General features: G+C 46.5%; 1 protein-coding gene across 5 annotated transcripts in view; it reads right to left on the reverse strand.

Moving 5' to 3' along the window:
* LOC135314669 (serine protease inhibitor Kazal-type 5-like) overlaps positions 1–20,236 on the reverse strand; it is a 45,228-nt gene extending 24,992 nt beyond the window's left edge. For 4 of the 5 annotated variants that reach the window (XM_064458582.1, XM_064458581.1, XM_064458580.1 and 1 more), the window contains exons 1-3: positions 20,156–20,236; positions 4,159–4,217; positions 584–710 (exon numbers count right to left, since the gene is read on the reverse strand). The gene's annotated coding sequence lies outside the window, so the exon portion shown is untranslated. The remainder of the gene's footprint in view (positions 1–583; positions 711–4,158; positions 4,218–20,155) is intronic. The other variant, XM_064458583.1, reaches the window with a different exon arrangement.
* Between the last annotated feature and the right edge of the window lie 3,072 nt (positions 20,237–23,308).

Below are 23,308 nucleotides of genomic sequence, written 5' to 3' on the forward strand. Positions count from 1 at the left end.
TAGAAAATTTTCTGACTCTGGCTTCAACTCACACATGGAAATAAAGACAATGACTGTCACTCGGTTGCTGAAACAGCAGAATTTCAACAGAGGAATTAAAAACTTGTCCTGATATTATTTTCTTGTGGACAGCAAGAAGAGCACCCATAAGCACAGTGCACAAAGCATTACACGGCATGAAATGACCTGTTTGAGTAATACTTCCCCATCCTGTGCTGCTAGCTGGACCCTGTAAGTGCCATTCCAATGAAGGGTACCAAAATCTGCCCTCCAGTGATGACTGAGCCCTTCCACATCACCCAACAACCTTCACCACCAGCCATCCCCACCTGAACGCAGGACAAGAACATAGTGGTTTTACCTCTGAAAAATATGTTTTATTAGTAGAAAAGGCTCTATATGGCCAGTTCTGACACTGGGGTGTGGTGGCATAAGTGCCAGTACCTGTCGCAGGAGGCCAAACACACACCCCACGTGGGTGTTGGTTGCTCTTAGATTATAGTATCACCACACCCCACTCTGCTAATTGTGCTCTGAAACTCTGATCTCTACCCTACCCCACAGCCAGTCTGATGGCAGGTACCTTTAGCCATGCATGTGATCCATCACAGCACCCACTGTTCCTCTGGAGGAACCTATGGGAAGACTGGACCCTGAATGTCTTTGCTCTGTAGAAGGTAACTGAGAATAAGGCATTTCTGTGCACGTATCTGAAAGAAAACAACAGTGGCATTACTAGAGGCGTCTGCTGCCATGGATTCCAACTACAGATTCTTGCAAGCCAAAGATAATTTTCAAAGGAAACTGTCAAATTTTCACTAAAAAAATAAGCAACTAAAATTGAGAGTACAATATGTTTGCATAAGAGCTATGGTTTTTCCATAATCTTCTGTTTCTCCTTCCATATCCCCTAGATTTAAGGGACAGCATACAGACATGAGTATTTACATTTGGTCAAACCCCCCTATTTTTAAATTGAAAGCCATGAAACATATTCACGGCACCCATAACTTACTTTTCAGCCACTATGCAATGCTTTCCCAGTGTGCTGATGATGTGGCAGCACCTGGGGAAGAGACAGCTTGTCCGTTTATGTGACATGTGGAAAGGATTAAACACCTTTCTATGGCAAAGGGAGGCATGCTGTCAAATAGCATCATCACCTTAACAGCATCACTCTGGTTGCTAAAGGAATAGTTCAGCCGTATCAAAGTTAATGGCACAGCCCTTGATGCTTAGAGGGGAGAGGAATCACCGGAAATGAATCAGGATTTGGGGGAATCACTTTAGGTCTAACACACTTAAGAAACAATCTCCATTCAGTCCTCACTGATCAGCTGTCTCCATTCATAAACCAAAACAAGTTTCATACAGGCATTCAGCATGTAACTCTGGAGTCTGCTCCTCTGCACTGTGGTCAAATACTCCAGAGAGCAAGTCTGCAGTCACCAAATCCCCTGCAAGTTTGTACCTGATTTTCAGCTAACATGCTTGCTACTTAACTAGTAATCCCTATGCTCTAGCAGGATTGTTTGCCAGGCCCTTTCTGGCAACAGTACTAGGACACCATGACAAATTCCAGCTAGCATGCTTTCCCTTACAAACATGGGACTTCTGACATTAGTGTCCCACAAAACCCTCTAGTGTCTGACACCAGGACTTGTCTACACAATACCTTCTGGCCAGACACCAGCAACTCTGCTCATGCTGAGTGGAGAAGAGGTTGTTCTGGCTGTGCTCTGAACTACAGAAAGGCTGAAGAAACACCCCATCAAGTGTCTGTTCACATGGCCAGTGAGCTAGGGCACACCATGCCCAGGAAGACATGCTCCAGTTCCTGCCCACTCCATGGGTCTGGCTTGCCTCTGGACTCCCCTACAGGTATGGATCATGCTTCCCAAAGGAGTGCTAACCACTCACTGATCAGTGATCTGCTGAGCTAAGGGCACCTTTCAGCATCTCCAGCAGACGTGGCTGATTGCCATGGCAGTTTTGCTCTTTTTTCTTCCAGCTTTTCTTCTGGGAGAGAAAGAAGAGAGGAGTGAGCCATATTCCTTCTCTACATCACCAGGGACTGCACCTATGCTGTTGGCTCCCATTTTTGTTCTACATTTCTCTGGCCTCCCACTTACCCTCCATCAAAGAGGGAGAAAGAACCTTTCCCAAAGAGCTTGTGGGTCTTTTCAGCTCTTTTATCCAGTTTGGTGCTGTCTGAAGTATTTCCTCAGCCACTGCAAACTATCCTCAGCGTCCTTTTGTCTGCTTCTCAAACACATGCACTTCATGGGAGTTCAGCACACATTTAACCCAACCTGTTTCCCCAAGGACTGTTATAAACCATGCCTTTTCCATAGGCACTCATCCCCACACAGTGCTCTGTTATCCTTGCAGCAGGAATGCGCTCACCACAGGAAGCCCTGAGGTTTACCTGATTGCCTTTAACTACCTGTGGCTTTTCGCTTGAATTTAATAACACCGTTTCACACAGCACACTAGTCTGTGCACCCATATCCAACTTAATAAGCATCCCGTTGCAGCCGGGTCACCAGACTAGTGGTGAAGCAGATCAGCTAACACACACCTAATGACAGCGGTGAGAAGCAACACATTCACCAGCAGTGATTGATGAGCAAATTGGCTCGTGGGAATGGCATGTGGCAGACACCACCAGCATCCCAAAGCTGAAAAAAGGCCAGGGAAAGACCCAAATCAGTGCTAAATCAGGGTTTTTTTTTTTCTAGGAACATCTAGATCATGGTCTGGGCCTTTTCATCACCACTTAGTGCCTGGCAGAATGGTGAAACCAATATAACTTCAAATAGACAGTATGCAAAAAAGGAGCTCAGCTCCCGTCAGTGATCACTTTGTCCTAAAATATCCAATGTTTTAGCTGAACATACTCCAAGTGTTTGTCCACAGCAGTGGAAGACCAACAGCAGAACTATCCTTCATGGTGGACTGCTAGGATTTCCCAGCTTGTGGTCCCTCCCAGAGATGCGATTGCATTCACTCTGTTTCCCAACTGAAAATAAGGTTATAACCCAGCTTCTGGGCTGCAGGAATAAAACCTTCTGAATAAGGTTTAGTAAGTTTGCATAAAGCTTGCATTTTCACCTTTTGTGGGAGCTGAGGATGCCACCCACCAGGTGTTGCACATCAGTTCATCTGTACAAATGTGGCTACGCTTTACACACAACATGAACCAAAAAGAAGCCCTCCCCTTTGCAGCACTGAAACAGGGAGCCCAGTGATAAACAGAGCCCTGGGGTTGGGATGCAGGGACCAAGCTGCTGCCTCAGGAATTTGCCCTTCTTTTCAAGAAGTCTCTGCTTGTAGAGTCCTCCTCCTTTCTCTCCCTTTTGAATCTGTTACATGTTCACTTGGGTCTCTGTTGCCGTCTGTCCTTCTGCAGCTCTGTCACACCATCCAGCTGCCTTTACTGCTGACACTAATCCTTGTGCGAGTTACTGCCTGTCCAGAAGGTCTGTCTATCCATCACTGGCTCAGGACCAGATGCAGCATACAATTCTGTCAGGGTCCAAATGCTATTTCCTTGCATTTGTTGCCCTACATGTTTGGTTCCATGGGGTGTTTGGCCTCATGTGCTGACCACAGGGGGGACACTTTGCCTTGTTCATCAGAGTTGTTGGAGATGCCATGGAGCCTGCTCCCAAAGATGTAGGACAGAGATACACCTGTGATTCACTCTGGCATTAACACTGTGCTACCTCGTTGGAACACAGACGTGGAAAGGACCTTCTGGGTCATCAAGTTCATCTGCCTGTCGTCACTAGTAACCACATCACTAGATCAATTAGGAGATGTTTGATTGGCCTGTCACAGTTAATGGGCTCCTCAGTCTGGCAGAGGAATAACAGGATCCAAAGGCTAAAAGCCACAGCAAAGCAACGTCAGACTGGAAAAAAGGGGTGACCATTTAACTGAGCCTGGGCCAGTGGAGGGGAAAGGCAGTCCAGGGCATCCCATGTCACAAGCAAATTTTCCGTGTGGTCTGAATGTTTTGCCAAGGCAATTTTAGCAAGTGGCTTTCTGCCCCAAATTCATGAGTCTCTGAGAATCTCTGAACTACTGCTACATGGTTTGTGAGAGGTAACAAAAGAAAAGCAGTTTCCATCAGCTATGTAACAATACACTTACTGGGAATTTTTTTCAAGGAATTGCACCTTTCCTGAGAGACACCCCGGGGAATCCACAAGCTGAAAGGATAAAAAAAAAATTAAAAAAAAAAGTCACTGCTCTGAGTGAAACAAGAATTAACTCAAAACAATTCTCTGGCCGCAGCTAACTGGTTTAAATCCCACCCTAAGAGCTACACCCATCAACAAATTTCAAAAGCAAGCAGTTAAATGGATTTTTTTTTTTTCCCCAGGTATGGCATATAATAAAATTGAAGAATATTATATCCATATGCCCTAGGCTTTTTCCCCACATGCTTTTGAAGATCCTGTCCTAGAGATTAGATAAATCTTCAGCCAGAATATATGCTAATTAATTAATAACAAATAATAAGTATCTCATATTTACTAAGAAACCTGTGCAACTTTTGTTGTACTATTTTCTTCTAACTGAACACGTCATGGTTTAACCCCAGCTGGCAGCTCAGCCCCACACAGCTGCTTGCTCACTCCCCCCGGGTGGGATGGAGGAGAGAATCAGAATGGTAAAAGTGAGAAAACTCGTTGGTTGAGATAAAGACAGTTTTAATAAGTAAAGCAAAAGCTCCATGTGCAAGCAAAGCAAAACAAGGAATTCATTTGCTCCTTCTCATCAGAGGTAGGTGTTCAGCCATCCCTAGGAAAGCAGGGCTCCATCGCGCATAATAGTTACTTGGGAAGACCAACATAAATACCATAACTCTGAATATCCTCCTGCTTCCTTCTTCCCCCAGCTTTATATTCTGAGCATGGCATCATATGGTATGGAATATCCCTTTGGTCAGTCGGGGTCAGCTGTACCGTCTGTGTCCCCTCCCAGCTTCTTGGGCACCCAGCAGAGCACGGGGAGCTGAAGTAGTCCTTGACTAGCGTAAGCACTACTTAGCAACAACTAAGACATCTCCACATTATCAACACTGTTTTTAACACAAATCCAAAACATAGCCCCATGTTTTGAATCACTAAGTAACAGGACATGAATCCACCTTTCCTCTCTGAGCAACAGGACAAACAGTTAAGTTTTGCTCAGGAATGGAAGACATCCCTATAGCTTCTTGCTGGATATTTGTAGGACATCTCAAAAAGCAACAATCTTGAAAAGGTGCAAAAAGCCTCTAAAAAGAACAAAGTCTAAGTATTTACAGCTGATTATGGTACTGGTCAAGGGAATAATTTACCCAGTCTATCCCGGTTTAGTGGATTTCAGATGATCATCCCATTCAGGCTATTTTAACGGGATTGCAAGGCCTGAGCAGAGAATCCATGCTGAGGATTTGAGCTGCATTAGACTTGTTGCACATACACAGCTGGACAGCTTTGTGCACGTTTTAGGGCTGGTTATGGGCAGATCACTCAGGTCTGCATATTGTGAAGGATGCCCAAAGACCTCAAAGACAAAGTGCCAAGTCCTGTAGCATCAACAGCCAAACTGGAGGTCTGCTGGGACCAGATAGATAGTAGTGAGACATTCAAGAACACCATGAAGCACTGATGCAGACCAGCAACTCCAAAAAACTGTCTGAGGAGGGAGGTGTATTTTCATACTAAGGGTATCCCTCTGAAAACAGGGAACGCTGTCAATAGGATGAAAAAGGTCAGCGTAATAGGAACAGACAACTGAGGACTAGAATATAAATTGCCTGCCGGATGCTAACAGGGTGGTCTCACATCTGGACTGTCCCCTACTCTGAGCGAGGAAGAACTCATGGTGTGGTCCACATGGTCACCAATGCAAGATGGAGAGAACAATCTTGAAGATAAAATTTAGCTAGTAGCTAGCAGGCTAAAGGCCAGGACCAACTCGGTAACATGCTCAGAAATGCTTCCCCCGTGCCCTATAATGAAACCTAGAGTCACCGCAAGGTTTAGAATATAGTACCCTGAAGACAGGCTTGAATAGGTAGAGGCTATACAGTAAAGATCCAAGTACTAAATCCAAATGAAAATGGATCAAGGCTACTGGACCATAAAGGAGGTCTTTTAAACTAAATATTGTGGGAAAGCCAACTGTTTGACAAGACATATGGTTTGGGAAAATACGATCTCCAGTGGAGAAGTTGTGAAAATTTTGTATCCTTGAATAAAAGGATAGGAGAGAAGCCAAAAACAGTCAGGGAGGAAACAGCAGACTGCAGCCCCAGCAAACACCCCTCTCAGGCCTGCAGAGAAAGAGAGACAACAGAACAAGACACCATGTATGCATTTTTATCCAAGCACCAAGGGTCTAAAAAGCAAGGTGAGTGAACAGCAGTGCCCTGGTTTCACATGGGGCTATTAATATAGCCAGCATCTCAGAAATCTGGTGGGGGGAAGATAAGCAGTGGGACATGGTGATGAGTGGGTACAAATTACAATGGAATGAGAGTAGGCTGTGCAGGTGGAGGAGCTGAGCATCAAGGAGCTGGGCATTAAGGCATACATTAAGAAGAGCTTATCAAAGAGCACAACAAAGTTAACTGTATCAACAACTGCCAGAGTCCCTAGGATTGCAGCCCCATGCTCAGACATTATAGTATTATTTGAGTTACTCCATCATCCACCCATCCAGAGCAGGACAACAACCACAACACCTTAAGGGAGATGACCAAGGCTGTGATGGACATAAGAGGATACAAGCATAAACAAACGGAAGATGTCTCTGTCTCTGTACAGACGGAGTAACTGATAGGACAGAAAGATGTCTGCATTTAAGATGGGAAGCTACTGCTCCCTGCTGCAGCAGTTAGTGACCTTTGAAGCAAAGAGCATCATCTACAGCATGTCCTGAGCAGGACCCAGGAACTAGTGGGTTTGATTTCAAGTGTATTGCCAGTGGCTCTTTGCACCTTTAAAACAGACCCTTGAAGGAGCAGCCCTGCAAGCCTGCTACTGTATGTTTAACTGTGCCTGAAAACACAAATCCTTGTTCAAAGAAAATTAAAAAGGAAAAGACAATACAGAAAACACACACCCAGGAGGTGAGAAAACAATTTGAAGAAGTCGTTAGAGTAAACGTGCATCTCTTAAGGGAAAATAAATTTAGAATAAAAGCTAGCATATTAAACAAAGTGGTACAATTAACAGTAAAATGAGGCTTTCTAAGTAGAAGCACTGTCCAAATAATGAAAGCGTGAAAAAGTCTAAGATGTAAAATCTGCAACTGTGCCAAAATACACCAAAGATTCTGAGCAGAATTTTCCAAGTCACAGGCAATAACAACAAAACATGTTGGAGAGTCCATGAACACAGGGCTAAGGGAGTCTCCAAGTAAGATAACACCATAGCAGAAAAGCTGAATTAACTCATATTCACAATAAACTGATTAATCCAGGTAACAGAACCACAGCCAGGGATTAAACTCCCCCAGCAGCACTGAAGAAGCTTGAACATGCAATCACCCAGCTCAAGCTCTGCACTGTGGTTTTGTGGGAAAGGGAGGAAAGCTGATATGAACAGAGTGGTGCAGTAAGTACACAGAGAGAGGCGACAGACTGGGGAAGACTCATCACAGGTTTGGGGGAGCAAGACCTGTCTCATCAGTCCATTAGAATTCCCCCAAGGCTGGGCAAGAAATGGCACTGCTTGACAATGAAATTGGTTGGTTAGAAAAAAGTTCAGGATCTCTCCTCTAAAAGCTTATGAAGAAAGCAAGGTACCATAAAGTAGAAACTTCTTTTGAGCTGAAAATGGTTAAAAGTGAAAACAGTAATAAGAGGTCAGCTCTCCCAACAGAAGGGAAACCCAACAGGAATCTCTGCAGCACAGCTTTTCTAAAATGACTCTGAAAAGGCAATTAGCAAAGGGACAAATGGAATGATTCAGAAGAGTTCAAAGCTTCAAGTCAACTGAGAGAAAAGCATAAGTCACTCATGACACAGTGGCTGGACAAGAAAGTGGCAGACAAGTTTCAGTATTGAAAAATAGAGACAGGGAAAAAGCTAGTTATACTATACCTGCATACTACAGCTCTACACTAGCAATCACTGTTGGGGGTGTATTATGGAGACATAGTGGGTAAGGTCACAAATAAGTGTCACCTCATTGTTGAACAATCAGAAAAGTTTATCATCTGATAGGAACTGTTAAACAGAGAGAGGATAAAACAAGTTATTTCTATCATGCTGCTGTACAACTGCTGGGTCTGCCCAGATGCATCGTTCTGCACAGTTGCTGCAGCACAGCCTTCCTCATCATCATCACAACAGGGATGTAGGGAGCTAGACAGGGCACAGAGAGCCCCTCTCCTGGCCACAGAATGGAACAGAAATAGGAAGGGCTTTTGTCTAAACCCACAGGAACTCCTGTGGTGGAAGACAGGCTACAGAGGGGGTATGGTTACAATAGAGTCCACAAAATCAGGAATGACTCAGGGGAAAAAGAACAGTAAATGTTGTTCAGGATTACTCATAGCACTAGGATTAGGGGATACTAAATAAATGACCCTATAGTAGGTTTAAACAAACAAGAGGAAATTTTCTTTCCCTTCCCCATACAATCTAATTGCACTGTGGAACTCATTGCCCAAGGATGTTGTGGATGCCAAACACATCAAGGGAGTCAAAAGTCAATTAAACAAATTCACGGACTGGTCCATCAGTGGCTATTAAACATGATGATGGAGATGCAGCCTCTGGCTGGCAAGTCCCTAAGACATATGAAGTTGTATCACAGAAGAATTACTTTGTGCTTGCCCCGTTTATTCCCCTCAACACCACAGCCAGCCATGGCCAGACCCAGAACCAAAGTACGGCAGTTGTTCTCCCAGGCTGATGCAGGATCTCAGAGTTGATGTGGATATTCTCAAGTCTCAGTACATGCCAATTCTGGTCTAGACATCTGGACTGCCTCTTTGTCCCTGTCCTCAAGTGACACTAGACCTTCTGAAAACAGGAGTGATTGCCAACATCTTGGGCTAAAATTTTGGGCTTTAAACCTCAGGAGATCCCCAGTACATGAAAACCAAAATCACACCCAGATGTCAGTTCTTTGTTCGGATGTCATGATTTATACTCTGAGTGACACTTCCTCTTCTGTCTCCCTGACAATGACAAAACAAAAAGCTATAAACAAATCCTGGCTCCAGATGTTCTTTTGCCCTCATTAGCGACCAGCTTGGCTAACGCTATTTCATCAGTCCTTTGTTTCAGGGTGGCAAGCCAACATCAGCAAGCCAAGGACACTTTGATGGGCTCCCCCCTTGGGATGTGACAAATTCCCAGGACACTCCTGCCCAATACTCACTACAATAACAAGCATGGGACTGAATTACTGCCCTTGACAATGTTTGGTACGTGGAAAAACTTGTGCTTGCTAATTACCACAGTTGCTCCATAAAAATCCCCCTCAGGCAGCCACGTGCAATCCCAGAGAGCCACAGCCCTGCCCCTCGGCAGCCCACAGCAGTGATCCAGGTAGAGATGATGTTTCCTCTCTTTGAGGAGCCTCCCCAGCATTGGAGGTGTCCCACCCACTCACCAGATATATTCCTAGACATATCAGTTTCTATTTATTTTCCCACTGACTGTTACTCCAGTACAAAGACACAAGGTTGAAAATCAGTCAGACCAGGCACACAAGTAGACTACAAAAAGATTTTCTTCTTCCTTTGAAGCCTGTTGTCCATTATTTTTGATAAGACGTGCAGCAGATTTATCTCTCTGGTTCAAGTACTCCTAAGCCTCTTTACTAAGCCTGGCAGCAAGAACCTCAAAGTAGATGCCAAACCCTGCTATCTTTTTATGTGTGGAAGAAATAATCCCTTTGCCTGATGCCTGTGAGAGCTGAACCTTGACATCCATGCAAGGCACTGATGGACTGGTGCTCAGGAGCCAAAGCAGAGCCAGCAGCACACTGTCTTCTCCCCATAGAACACCTCCTCCCTACAGCCAAATAAGCACCATACACTTCGCTTTTATCTGAGCTCCAGCCAGTCTTGCGGCCAAGGTTGGAAAGAGATACACAGATCTGACCCCAAAGTCCATCAGATCTCCACAGGGAGACTTGGGCAGTTTCCTCCCCACAAGGGACCCTTTACTCTTCCTCCTGCGATTTCAATTCTACCTTTAGTAGCTTTATGAATCGAAGCATGGAGCACAAAGAAACACTTGAAAAAGGGCAACACAGCTCCCAGAGCCACCTATGCTTCCAGATAAACATAGGACAAACTAACAAGACCCTTATGGCTTGCTGCCTTGAACCGATGAAGTCAAACTTCATGAGTCACAACACCCTGGCCAAATTGCCAGTACCAGAGTAATTGCAGATATTTTGAACCAGAACAAGCTGCAAGGGCAGAAGGAAGCTAATCATAAAAGGAATAAATCAAGAGGAAATATTTGGTACTTTGCTTTTGGTAGAAAGGGGATGATCAACTTTTACTGTGGAGGAATAAGGAAGAGTGAGAGGGAAGAACCACATTCACTTGGCTCCCAGGATGCCCAAAGGCTTTCACATCCCTGCAGAGAACAGCTGCTGTAAGTCTTTACATCTCATAATGGTAGATTCCTTGTTTAAAAATAAAACAGTGCAGCCTGGGATGCACGCCAACACATTTCCCCCAGTTTTCCCACGTCCTACATTTTAAAGGCATCTGATAAGCTCCATCCTTACTTATCCCTCATCCTTCCTTTAATAACTCTCAGTGTTCCCATTAAAACCAGTGCATTGCCCTCCTCACCTTTAGATTTCCCCAGAGCTGCAGCCCACTGCTTTGGCTTCTCTTGTTCTGTTTTGCATCATATTGTATTACTGCTTCAACAGCACTAGCAATCTTTGAAGCCTCTTTTGGTAACTTCTCCCACAGACATCACCACTGAACTCTTTGCGCACCAGGTCTAGAAACCCACCTCTACTAAGTTTCTCCATCTCCAAAAATACAGGCAAATTAATAGTCCAGGGCCAATTGGAATCAACACTTATTCTCCACATATTGATCTTGACCTTCAGGTTGATATTTTTCCCCAAAACTTACAAAAAGGGACCCTAGGTTTGCAAACAAGGCACTCAAACACACCGTGTCTTGCAACACGCAGGCTATCAAACCTAGGATCTCACTACACCCTCTGCCTCCCACTCCAGGTTCTGTGCCCTTGTTACACCTTGTTTCAAATTAGGCTGAAAGCTCATCATGCCAGCAGTAGCGGCTCCCTGTGGCACCACTGCAGGAAACAGGATTAATAAGCAAGACTAAAGAGAGCACTCAAGAGTCAAAAAAACAAAGAGGAAACCAAAGATATGTAGGAAAGTCCCCGCCCTGAATAAAGAACAACTCTCAAGATGTTTGAACCACCTCAGGACATCCGTGAACTTGACTTCTCTATCATGAATTTCATTTTTCACTTCTAGCCTCAACACTTCACAAATTAAGTGAATCTAAGTCAAAAGGTGCTTTGCACAGTCTGAGATATTTTTTTTTAAGTTCTGTTTCATCAGCATAGCTAAGATTTAACTAGTCCATTCAAACTGTGTCATGTGTGTTGTAGGCAACAGTGCACACTCAGCAGGCAGGGGATATAAGGATTTTAGTGGCAAGAAAATAAGCAACCTGCCCTTTGGCAGCAGGCTGCTGTCCTAGACCAGGATCTCACACCCCCCAAAGCATGGTTTTGCCACTGCCTTACTCCCCTGACTTTTGTTTTAGGACTTACCTTTGGAATTAAGCTATCCTTACCACAATAACGGCTGTTTGGGGAGGTGTTATCTGATCAGCTTTGCACCTAACTGCACCCAGAGCTCCAGGTGCTGTCCTTCCATTCGCATATACAAAGACCTGCTATTTATATAACTGGCCATCACCTCCTAGGTGCTTTACACCAACTGAATCATTTTTCCAATAGCCTGAAGAGGCTGACCTGTGAGTAGTGTCTGTTTATCAGCTGGGCTATGGAGGAAGCAGAGATTTGCCACTGGACATCAAATGAGTCAGTGGTTAGGGTAAAACACTCTTCACCTTCCCTGGAGCTGAGCCTGGGGTTCATTCCGTTGTCCCCCGTCACCTCCCCAGACTCGCTTTTCTGCTGCTGAGGTCCACAGTAATAGCACTGAGGTTTGGGAGGTGAAGGAGAACTTATATTGCACAGGTACTTCATCCTGCTGCAGCAGAGACAGTTTCATCCCTCTTCACTGGACACGGTTTCTGTAACAAGCAGCTTTCAGTGACATAGATTCCCAGCCCAAAAAGGTATAATTTTAACAGTTCAGGTGCACAATAGCAGACCAGATGTTGCTGCTTTCCAGGAGCCCTTAACTCCTTTCTCCCCCTGCCCACCCTCCCCAAGAGGATCATCTCTGCAGGTCCCTCTTTCCCAGGCCAAGCACATGACCAATGAATTTTGCTTCTACAGGACCGTCTGAGACAAAAAATAAAGCCCAAGAAGTGGGTTTGGTCATTTTCTCTATGTAAGCATAGTAGGACTGCCCTAATGGCATTGCCACTTTCAAAGCAGCATATCCTTGGACAGCATTGCTGTCGCTGGTACCTGCAGAGAATATGGCTCTCTGGGATGCAGCAGGAACACACAGTGCCCACAGGTGAGCACACTTATTCACAGAAGACAACAGCGCTGGAAAGCAGAGCTGTCATTCCATGGGAAATCTCTATTTCAAACAGGATTAGTTTTGGTCTTTTAATTATCCTCCATCCAACTGGTGCTCAGGACAAGAGGACTCATAGGAAAAACTTCAACTTCCCTCTCTTACCCTTTGCTTGCAGCAGTAGTTACAAAGACCCACAAATGAGACCACCACATTTGCATGCCACTTAACTTGGCACTACAGTTTTCCTGCTTGGAGGAATGGTTCCTTTGGCTGGGTGGGCTAGGGCTGTCCAGGAACAAAACCATCTTCTACAGAAAAGGAGGAAGAATTTAGTTATTTCCCGCTTCGTCCCAGAGCTTTGGAATGAAGGCACTTATGGCAATGGCAAACAAGTGCTCAGCAGCACTGCAGTGATGTGGGTATTTTTTAAAGAAAAAAAAAAAAGATAAAACTTTAAGCATGGAGCTAAGCAGGCCCCAGGCAATAATGGGAACATGATGAATAATAAACCCGTCTGAAGCAACAAGCATGAGTCAACCCAGATGAAGAGTTCCTCATAGTTCTCCCCCTTGCCTTTGGCTGTTCCTTGGAAAACCCATATGCGTTATGAGGGTGTCCATAAAACAAACACTTGGCTGTTTTCTTGAAGAAACCTTGGAGAGGCCAAAACTGGCTGTGTGGGCTGAGTCCTCAGCAGGGCACAGTAATGGAAGCAAAAAGAAGTCTTCTCAGGGGCTGCTATAGCATTCGGGATGGGGGAAGTGGAACAGAAATCTTTGTAGAAAAGCTATTTACATCTGTTTGACCCTTGTAAAACAGGTCCCCAGGCTCTTCCCCACTTTGAGGTATTTGGATGACAGGCTGAAACAGCAGTTTGATCCTTCCCAGGGGAAAGGAGTGACGCAGAGCAGCCACGGGTAACCACCAAGCAGCACATGCAACCTGTGCCAAGGAGCAGATGCAGGCAGAACAGTCCCACCTGCTTTGCAAGGCAGGAGGGGGACCACAGCAGGCTCCCTGCAAGGACCAGGGTGCTGCCTGCAGTGCTGCTTCTTGGCTCACAGTCCCACATTCAGAGGAGAAGCCAATGAAAGTGAAAGATACCTGCACCCTCCTCCAGACTCTACCTTGCCAGCCCAGCTGTCTCTGACGGGCTGCTTATCTTCTCCTACTCAAATCCTTTTACTTGCCAAACCCAGCCTGCTCCAGGAGGGTCTGGCTGTCCAGATACTGTCAATTACTGGAAGGCTGCAGCTCAGCTCTTGGCCAGAGGATTCTAGGTCTAGTCATCCCTTGCTTTGTCCCAAATTCGTATCGGAGATCCACAAATTCACCTATCCCTGTACCAGCCCTGCCCCACATGCTGGCCCTTGACCTTAGAAAGCCAATCCCATGAGGTACAGACAAGAAGAATCCCACGTACTAAGACCAAGAGAGTCCAAGACAAACACTTCTGCCCCTGCTGAAACCAGTGTGAACGCACACAAGCAACCAACCCATCCAGCAGCCAGGCACAGCTCTGAGCAGCTCCCATTTCTGGTTTGAAACCAGGCTCACACAAGTCACAGCCAGCCTGGCTCCACCTTTGCTACCCAAACCTGTCTTCCCTAGAGGACAGCACCATCTCCAATTCTCCCTGTATGATGAGAGCAACAAAAACAGGGCTGTGGAGGTGGTCTGCTTGCTATGGATCATGAACCATGGAGAAATGGGATGACAGAGGCCAGACTTTTACTGTCCTACATCCAGCAGTCCACCGGCAACTTTGTGCCATGGGAGATAGACAACAGGCTCCACAAGAGGTAGCAGATAAATGCTGACTCCCCTCCACATGCTCTGTCCTTCCAGAAGGAAAGTTTTAAGTCTGGACTCGTTCAGGACAGTGTTGGCTGTGACAGCCAGCTCTGCTCCTCATCCAGCAGGACAAAGTCTTGCCCCGTCCACTGCTTCAGAAAGAGAGAAAATTAGTTTTGATCCTCTCTTCTTCCAGTGTGGATGCCCTGCAGCACACGACAAGGCAACACAATGCATGGCATGCAGATGGCTTGTCCTAAAGACCAACACACAGACCCCAGGAGCACTCTGCCTGAAGCCCAGAGCATCAACCACCCCACGGCAGCTCTCCTTTCACTGGAAACACAACATGCCGTTGTGTCTGGGGCTCCCCACTGGGCTCACCCCCCCAGCACCAGTGAACAGCCAAGTAAACATTGTCTCCTTCTTCAGCCTGTTGAGCAACCACCAGTGGGTGGACACACACCCAGGTTAAACACAGCTCCAGTACCACCACTCCCACCCACCATGGCTTAAACCGAGGTCACCAAACACATTCTTGCTTTGGGTGCACTAGTTCTCACGCTCCTCCCCAGGAGGGAGCTTGCATTGCTCAACCCTGCTCTAGCTCTGGTTTCCCCTATGCTGAACCCAGAACCAGATTTCACTCCTCACAAAACATGCCGGCCCTCCTTGCCCACACAACTCTGCCCCAAGGATGGGGAGGACACAACATTAAGACCACTACGGCGAGAGCTGGCCTGCACCTCACCACTTGGATGACAGGATGCAGCACAGCAAGATGGCAGGCTGGCCTAGGACTTAATGGGGAGGGAAAGGTCTCAGTGTTGCAATTGCCACCTTCTCCAATCCCTGTGTTTGACTGCCCCTGAGCACAGGTCAACCCGTGAGGTGCCTAACATCTGAGGGACAGAGGGTTTAAGGCTCACAGTGCCTTCTCAGCACAGCCTTTACCTCCACATGACACATCTAGCTTTTGCAATCCAGGTTAGCACTCATCTGCCCTATTTCAACTTCAAAGCACTTTGCAAACATTAACCAATTAATCCTCTCACCACCCTCAGAGGGAGGTGAGCATCTTTATTTTTATCCATTTCCCCATCAGTAAGGAGGAGAGAGAGTTAAGTACCTCTCCCAAGGCCATCCCTAGCTGACTCCCAGCTGAATGCACTTGACTCCCAGCCCCAGGCTGGGGCCGTCAGAGGAACACAGGCAGTACACCTTGGACAGCAGAAATGCTGCAGAAACAGTCACAGCCATCTCAGTAGATTTGTCACCGAGCACTTTTGTTTTCCTCTGTGCCCCACACGAATTGGCTTCTTGAGCACTTCCTGTTCATCATCAATGACCTGGAAAGAAAGGTATCCAAGACAAGTGAGACAGAGCAGGCCATGGACACACAGCAACCAGGACCAGCTGGAAAACCAGGGGCACGTTTTTAACAGGCCTATAAAGAGTCCTACATCTTGCAATGAAAAGCAGAGGCCAGTGGGGATGGTACCAAAGTATGGGGACAAACTTTGACATGACCAAAGCTAGATAGGCAGCCAAAACAGAACACAAGCTACTGGCATTGCATAGCTTTTGCTAAAAACTGGGGCAGAATATCCCAGCTCATTCTGCACTTGAAATCACACTTATTTCCTCCAACCGAGGCAGAGCTTGGTTTAGGGACACCCAGAACCCTCTGAGGCATTAGTAAGGGCAGGGAGCTGGCCTTCAACTGTGAGACTGCAGGAAGTCAGTGTGTCTCACACCATCATGGTGGCAGCTCACTCAGAGTGGGACACATGTCACCAGGAGTGATGTCTGTCCACCCCACCCCAGCTATCCGCTACATTAGTCAGGACTCTCTTGAATACTGCCAGCAAGCAGCACAGCACCCACATTCACCAGGTCCATCATACACCTCCAGGGTGCCACCAGCCGTCCCTGGAGGTGTTCAAAAAGACATGTAGACACAGCACTTCAGGATATGGTTTAGGAGGCATGGTGGGTGTTGGGTTAACAGTTGGACTTGATGATCTTAGAGGTCTTTTCCAACCTTAATTCTATGATTCTATAAAAAGTATTTCATCACCTGAAATTACTAATTCTTTGCTGAAGATATGGGCTGCACTCCTCCCTCACCCAGCAGGCAGGTGGGCAGATCTCCCATGCAAGGGCATCCAGGTGTGCACAGGAGGGAAGGAAACACCCTGGTCCTCAGCAGCCCCAAGACACAAGGGGCTGTGAAGGAAAGCAGAGTGCCTACATGCACAAGAAGAGGTTGCACATCAGACCCCAACATCAGCGATGTCTGCATTTATTACAAGCTTTTCATGGATGAAACTACTTGATCAGGAGAGGGGACTGCCTGAGCTGCAAGAGCACTTCTGCTCTTCCCATGACAGACCAGGCAGGGCTAGGAGGTTGCTCCCAGCTCTGTTTCACTTCAGCAGCAATTTCTGTCCCCAGGGTTCCTTGGAGCATGCAAGTGAAAGTCTCCCTGCTTTTGCAACACCACTGACCTGGAGCAGGACTCCTGCCTCGCCATCGCTGCTCCGGTGGCAGGGAGAACCCACAATTGCAGGGGTTTACAAGGAAACATTGGTTCATTTTTTCTTATTTCCAATGGCTGTGGCTTAGCACTAACTGCTGACAGTTATTCATTACCATTCATCCTGCGGTCCCAGTTTGCTCACTAAATCCTGTGAAGATGTAGGGATCCCAAAGCCTTTTGGATGGAGAGGGGCAGCCTTTAAACAACGCTCTGCAATGTCAGATCAATACTGGAAAGAGCTGAAAGCAGTCCAGCGTCTTGCTGGAGCAGCGGGAGAATTTCTGGCAGATGAAATGCAATTCTCTAACTGCAGTTATTAGAGGCAGCAGGGGTAGAAACCCTACTTCTATTACAGATACAATGCCATCCCAAGGGAACACTTTTCTTAGCATCAGGAATCACTCTGAATACCTCCTTAAAACAGTACATATAATGTGCCTTAAATTTATTGCTAAGCACAGACCTTAAGTCACAGTAGCCCCTTAAAAAAAGCCAGATTTGCCTACCTACGCAGAGTGTGTCACATCTGCACCTACAACTTGATTGCAAGTGGGCCCCAGGGAGGGGAGGCAGAGCTGCAGCTCCCAGAGGTCCCGCTCCCACAGGAGCACCCCAAGGTGCAAGGAGAGCATGGGGCCAGCTTACAGCAGACAGTGCCACCTGCTGACACCCAGTCCCCATCCCAACCCTCCCACAGGGGTGCCCAGGCACCATCCCAGCCCATCCACACAACTGTATCTCACCTGCTAGTCAGAACACAAAAGCAGCAGTAATTCTATATCATATTCTCAGCTGCTCATTGGGCCATTCCCCCTTTCCATGTGGTTGTATGGGACAGAAACTGAGCTGCTGGATAACCCTCTGTATGGCCACGACCATCAGTGTAACATGGAATTTGGCACCACATGCCAAGACTGTTCTACAGCAAGAAGAGGAAGACAGTTACCTGCAGTGGAATAGAGCAAGGAACAATTTCTGGGTGTACTTTTGTCTTCCTCCCCAAGTGAAAACCCTTTTCTTGGATAACTTTCTTGAGCATTGGCATCATCTCTTCCCTTCCTGAACATCTTACCACTTTTTTTTGGACATGGAGGGGAGCTCAAGCTGCTCAGAAACACCTTGGGAATGAGCAGGGGGACCACCCCACCATATTCATGCACCATGATTAGACATGTGTTTGGACACTGCAAATGCACTGCATGCCCAAGGACCCAAAATGCCTTTGATAACAGTTGTGGGGTTTAGCTTAACCTTGCAGTGGATGGAACCACCTCACAAAACCCCCCAATCAACTTCTCCAGGCAGTTTTTGCAGCATGGCCCAAAGCAGAATCAAAACATAGAGCAAAGCCACCAAGGTCAGCAGGACTCTGGGGCCCTCAAGGACTGTGAAGGCTCTTGACACATGCTACAAGATGTTTGTTAATAGATGGGTGAATTCTTTATCATGTTCCCAAACTTGGAAGCCTTTAGCTTGTTCTTCTTTTGGTTAAAAATTGTTGGAAGGTGGGATTCCCCTCCCCAGGAAATCCACTTCCTGAGCCATTTCAAGACCAAATTTGCTTTTCCATTAACTGGCCAACAGGATCCTTAGGTCACATCTTTCTTCATTCACTGACCAACAGTTCATTGACCTTTGCCATCTTCAGGAAGTGAAAGAGAAGTCAAAGGATTCACTAGGTCAGACACTTAAACCAGTTTACAAAACACAGTTCAAGTTAAAGGGAAAATCTCTAGAAATAAGAGCATTGGCACGTTCTTTACATGTGAACTACCATTATTACTGAATATATTTACCCTGCAGCAGTCACTACAATCCCTAGTGCCACTGGGCCAGGTATTAGATAATACGCATATGTTAAAAGGCAATATTCTTTTCTGTAGAAACTGGAAAGATAGAAAAGAAAAAGACAAGGAAGCATAGCTCTTAGGTGGAAGCAAAACCAGAAATTGACTAGCCTAAATTATACAATGAATGGCAATACTGAGCTGTGCACACTAGTTTGTATATAAAACGTTATTATTAAATATATTAAAGGCCATAGGACACTACTATGAGTCTGTATAAACAGCACCAGCCTGTATCCCTCAGTTCTCACTTACAAAACATAGCCCCAAATCTTCCCTCCTCCTGCCCTGCCTTCCCCTTACAGACACTCTAATTTTAGAACTAATTAAATTAAACCTCTGACTCATCTCAGGTCTCTGATTTATGCTTATATGATCTTCACTACAAGACCTTTACTTGCTGTTATTTGGCAGCTGTCCCCCAAACACACATATCTCTGCCTCTTCCACAGCCTAGTGATGATCAGCAACTCACAGGAACACACACAGGGCAAGAACTAAAAGCCAAGGAGCTCTCCCCCAAAAAATCGACTACCACCTTATACACCTGTAGTTGTTTTACACATAGCACAGCAGCATTGCACTGCCCCAACTCCACAGGAGGGATGCCCAAGGATTTAGTTAACACATAGGTCTCATTCCAGAAATCAGGAAGACAGCATCCAGACTTTTCCACTCTTACCCAACCACCTAATGCCCAGACAGAAACTGCAGCCAGAGTCTGGATGTAACCCAGAGGGAATAAAACCTCCAAACACTATGGATGCTTCATATAGTCCATTTGCAACAAGGGAACGGAGCTCATTACCCAAAGAGCCCCTTCTCAAAATGCTTTTACTAACAAAAATACTACCAACAAAAAAAGGAATAAAGCAACCTCTTTCTAAAGAGCCCACTGCTGCTCTTGCTGTGGGAGTTACTGGCAAATAGAGAAATCGGTGCAGGTGCCAGCACAGCAGGGCTCCTCAGAAGCCTAGCACACGCCAAAAACCTGCCTGCCCATGAGGGAAGGCAGATGCAGACACACCTCTGATGGGACAGCTTGTTCCTCTGAGCCATCTGTGAGAGGTCCACCCTGGAGGGGAACCACCTATTCAAAAGTCATCTTTGCTGCCCTGCACCCCACAAACACTTGGTTTTGAAATCAAAAACACTACTGTACACCACACACCTGCTTTCAAATAAAGCCCTATAGAAGCAGGGCTATCCCTGAGAGAATACTTTGTCCCCTACCACCCCAAATATCATAATCACCTGGAATTCATCTTGATTTAAGAACTCACATTCAGCCCATGGATCCCTCAAAGCCCAATTACAGCAGGAACTGCTTCTCCCCAGCCAGCCTTCTTCCAGAACAGACCCCCCAGCTGTGTGTGGGGCACATGCATATAATATCAGGAGGAGTCACATGCCTTGGGTCAGCTGAGCTTGTTTCCCAGTCTTTTTTTTTTTTCCTTTTCTATTTCTCTCCTTCAGTCAGAGTGCTAAGTGGCACAGGAGAACCAAATTCAATTAACAGGATTAATGGCAGTTAAGCCCCTATTGGAGTCTGGGTTGTGCTCTTTAGGCCTAGAAAGAAACTACTTGTCACTGCAGTGAGACAAGCAGCAAGTGATGCCAGAAGCTTTTTATTTCCAAGGAGAAAAATTTGTTATCTTTCTACAAGCCTCCTCCCCCTCTCTGGGCCCAGATGGACCTAATTCCCTCTCAGCCTGCTCCTGCCTCTGCCCCACTCTTTGCACATGGGAGAGCTCAGCTTCCTCTGAACACCAGATATAGGGTCTGAATAAACAATCTTGAAGTAGCTTTCTTTTTTTACGTCTGTATACAAAAACAAACAAAAAAAACCCCAAAATTATCTCACAGAACCTATGGGAAAGAGCAGAGCACGTGGCTATGAAGCTGAAGTCCCCTTTAGTTTGCCTTGGCGGTGGGATTTGCTCATGACAGCCTAACCCAGCTGTGCAGGGAGGCTCTGCAAAGAAGGAGCTGTCCCAGCTACCAGCACTCTGGGATGTTCTTGCTCCTGTCCCCAATCCTTCCTACCACTGGGTCCATCCTTGCAGGCAGGAAGGCAGTATCACTGCAGCAATTTGTCCTCCGGTCTCACTCCATTATCACAGTGCCTCACAGTAGTTATTTTAGCTACAGAGCACTTTCTGGCTTCCTGTGTTGTCCCCTAGTGTTCTTCCTAATTGAGGGCTTTTAACATTAACAGCATTTAGCAGCTGTTCTTCTTCTGATGCGGGGGAGTGGGTGGGAAGGCATCACATCTTTTATTTAAACTTCTATAACAAGTGGAAACACGATCTGCACCCTTGCGCAGATGCCCTTCAAGTAACAAACCTTCCCATTTCTGCTAGGGACTCTTTTTAGCCCCTGGTCCGACGAATTGTTGAATTCACAAGTCCATACATCATCCCCAAGAGAGAACAAGGGATCTCCGGCTGAATATTTCCTCCCAGGCCAGGCAAGGGGCTCCACATGGTTCGGTGGGACTTGGAGGCTCCCAGGTCCAGTGCTGGGCCATCAGTGGCCTCTCCCTGCTGTGTTACCTGTGGGTGAGCTACTGGACAAAATTGGATGGGTTTACCAGGGGCTGTTGTCCATGGAGGGGCAGAGCGTATCTCCAGTCAATGAGTAGAGCAGCAGCAACCAGGAGCTCCGGGATTTCACCTTGGAGGGTCTCACTCCGTTGAACCGAGAGGAGCATGCTGTGTGCAGCAGCCACCCACCAAAATGGAAAATGGGATGGGAGGGTAGCCAGTGGGACACACTGAGGATGGTGCCTGCAATTCCTCTCAGCAGAGTGGGATCTGCATAGCAAAAACCTGCCTGAGTCCTCAGAAGAAGGCTAGGATTTGCTTTTGTCAAGGCCTTGAATGTTTTGAAGTCCAGAGAGAGGCAAGAAGCAGCATGCTCCACTAGCGCCCCAGGGAAATTGCAACAGAGTCAGCAGTTAAAAGCATTCAAACATCACAAACCAGACCCAGATGATCATGAATCACAGCTTAGAAACCGCAAACGGTTCTTAAGCCTCTTCAAAATAATGGAATTTACCAACAGGCTTGTTTGGGGTGGTTTACATTTTCCAGCCTTATTCCAAACCTGAGAGAGAAAATGGGCTAAACCAAAAGCAGAGCTCCTCTTGCAGTCCCAGTACCCAGGAACTGGGGTGATAACAGGGAGATACTGCAACACTAGGCACAAGCTCAGACGCGCTGATGGTTCTGGGACTGTGAGAAGGGCTGTGTGGGAACCCCTGGTGCCAGGGAGGGCGGGCAAGGGGTGACCTCTCAGCACGCTAAGCCCAGACGGGCTCATGACACTCTTCCAGGGCACTATGAGGGGGCAATACTGGCTATGATGGAGAGCAGGGAATCTCTAACCTGGTCTCCAGCTCCCTCCAGAGCTCATCTGACCAGGGGTTCAGGTGAATCCAGCCCCACACCTGCCTTTGGAAATCTGAGGGATGGCAGAACAATTTTGTTTTAAAATACTTCCCTTGCTTTTCATTAACGAACACACATAGGTGATGCTGAGTGCACTAACATGGTAAAACACTGCATGGTCCAAGTGCATGGGCAATCCTGAGGCTTCAGTCAGAGCAAGACCTACATCCCAATAAAGTACATGCAGTAAAGCTTTTGGGTGTCATCAATGTTTTAATCCCTGATTCAAATATTGATACAATGGAAGAGCATAAAAGCAGTATCCCTGAAAGCACAGGGTCATCTAGTCCAACACCCTGTCCTCAGAAGGGATCCTGAGACCTCCTCAAAGTTTTTTACCTCTCCAGTCCACTGCTGACTTTCCAAGTCTCATAATATCTGTTCTAGTTTATAATAATACAGGATCATAAATGTAAAGCTGGGCATCAAAATAATTATTTATTACTTACACTTCTGGCCAGCACCGAGTGTTTCTGTAGAGTCTTTAATTATCATTTATGCACCTTTGTTCCAAGTCCATAAAAATCCCAGGGCTCTGTATGGCTGAAAGCTGAATTTACAGGATCCTGGAATTGGCAGATCCTGGATCCATTGAGAAAGACTGCTCCTAACCACCAAAATGCCAGATCCAGTGAAAGGACATGAATGCCAGCAGGGCACAAAATGCAAAAATGAGGCAACAGGTGACAGTCTCAGTTGGTGGAACTGTATCTCCCAGAGTAAAAGGGACCTGTGGCAGCTGTGTCTATGCCTGATCTACATCTGCACCTCAATGGACATGGCCAGGGAGAGGTCTCTGAATCTGAGGCCCAAAATGGGTGAAAGGCTGACACTGTGAGAGTGGCAGCAAAGATATTCAGGCTCAGGGACACGGGCACCTGGTGCACTCTCCCTCCCTCCTGCGCTCTGCAGGGTATCCGCATCCCCAGCCCCTTGCGGGTAGTGCCTGATCACCTGCCATGTAACAGTGGCAGATGCTTAGGG

The sequence above is a fragment of the Phalacrocorax carbo genome, chromosome 8, assembly GCF_963921805.1.
Source record: "Phalacrocorax carbo chromosome 8, bPhaCar2.1, whole genome shotgun sequence".
NCBI classification, from domain to species: Eukaryota; Metazoa; Chordata; class Aves; order Suliformes; family Phalacrocoracidae; genus Phalacrocorax; species Phalacrocorax carbo.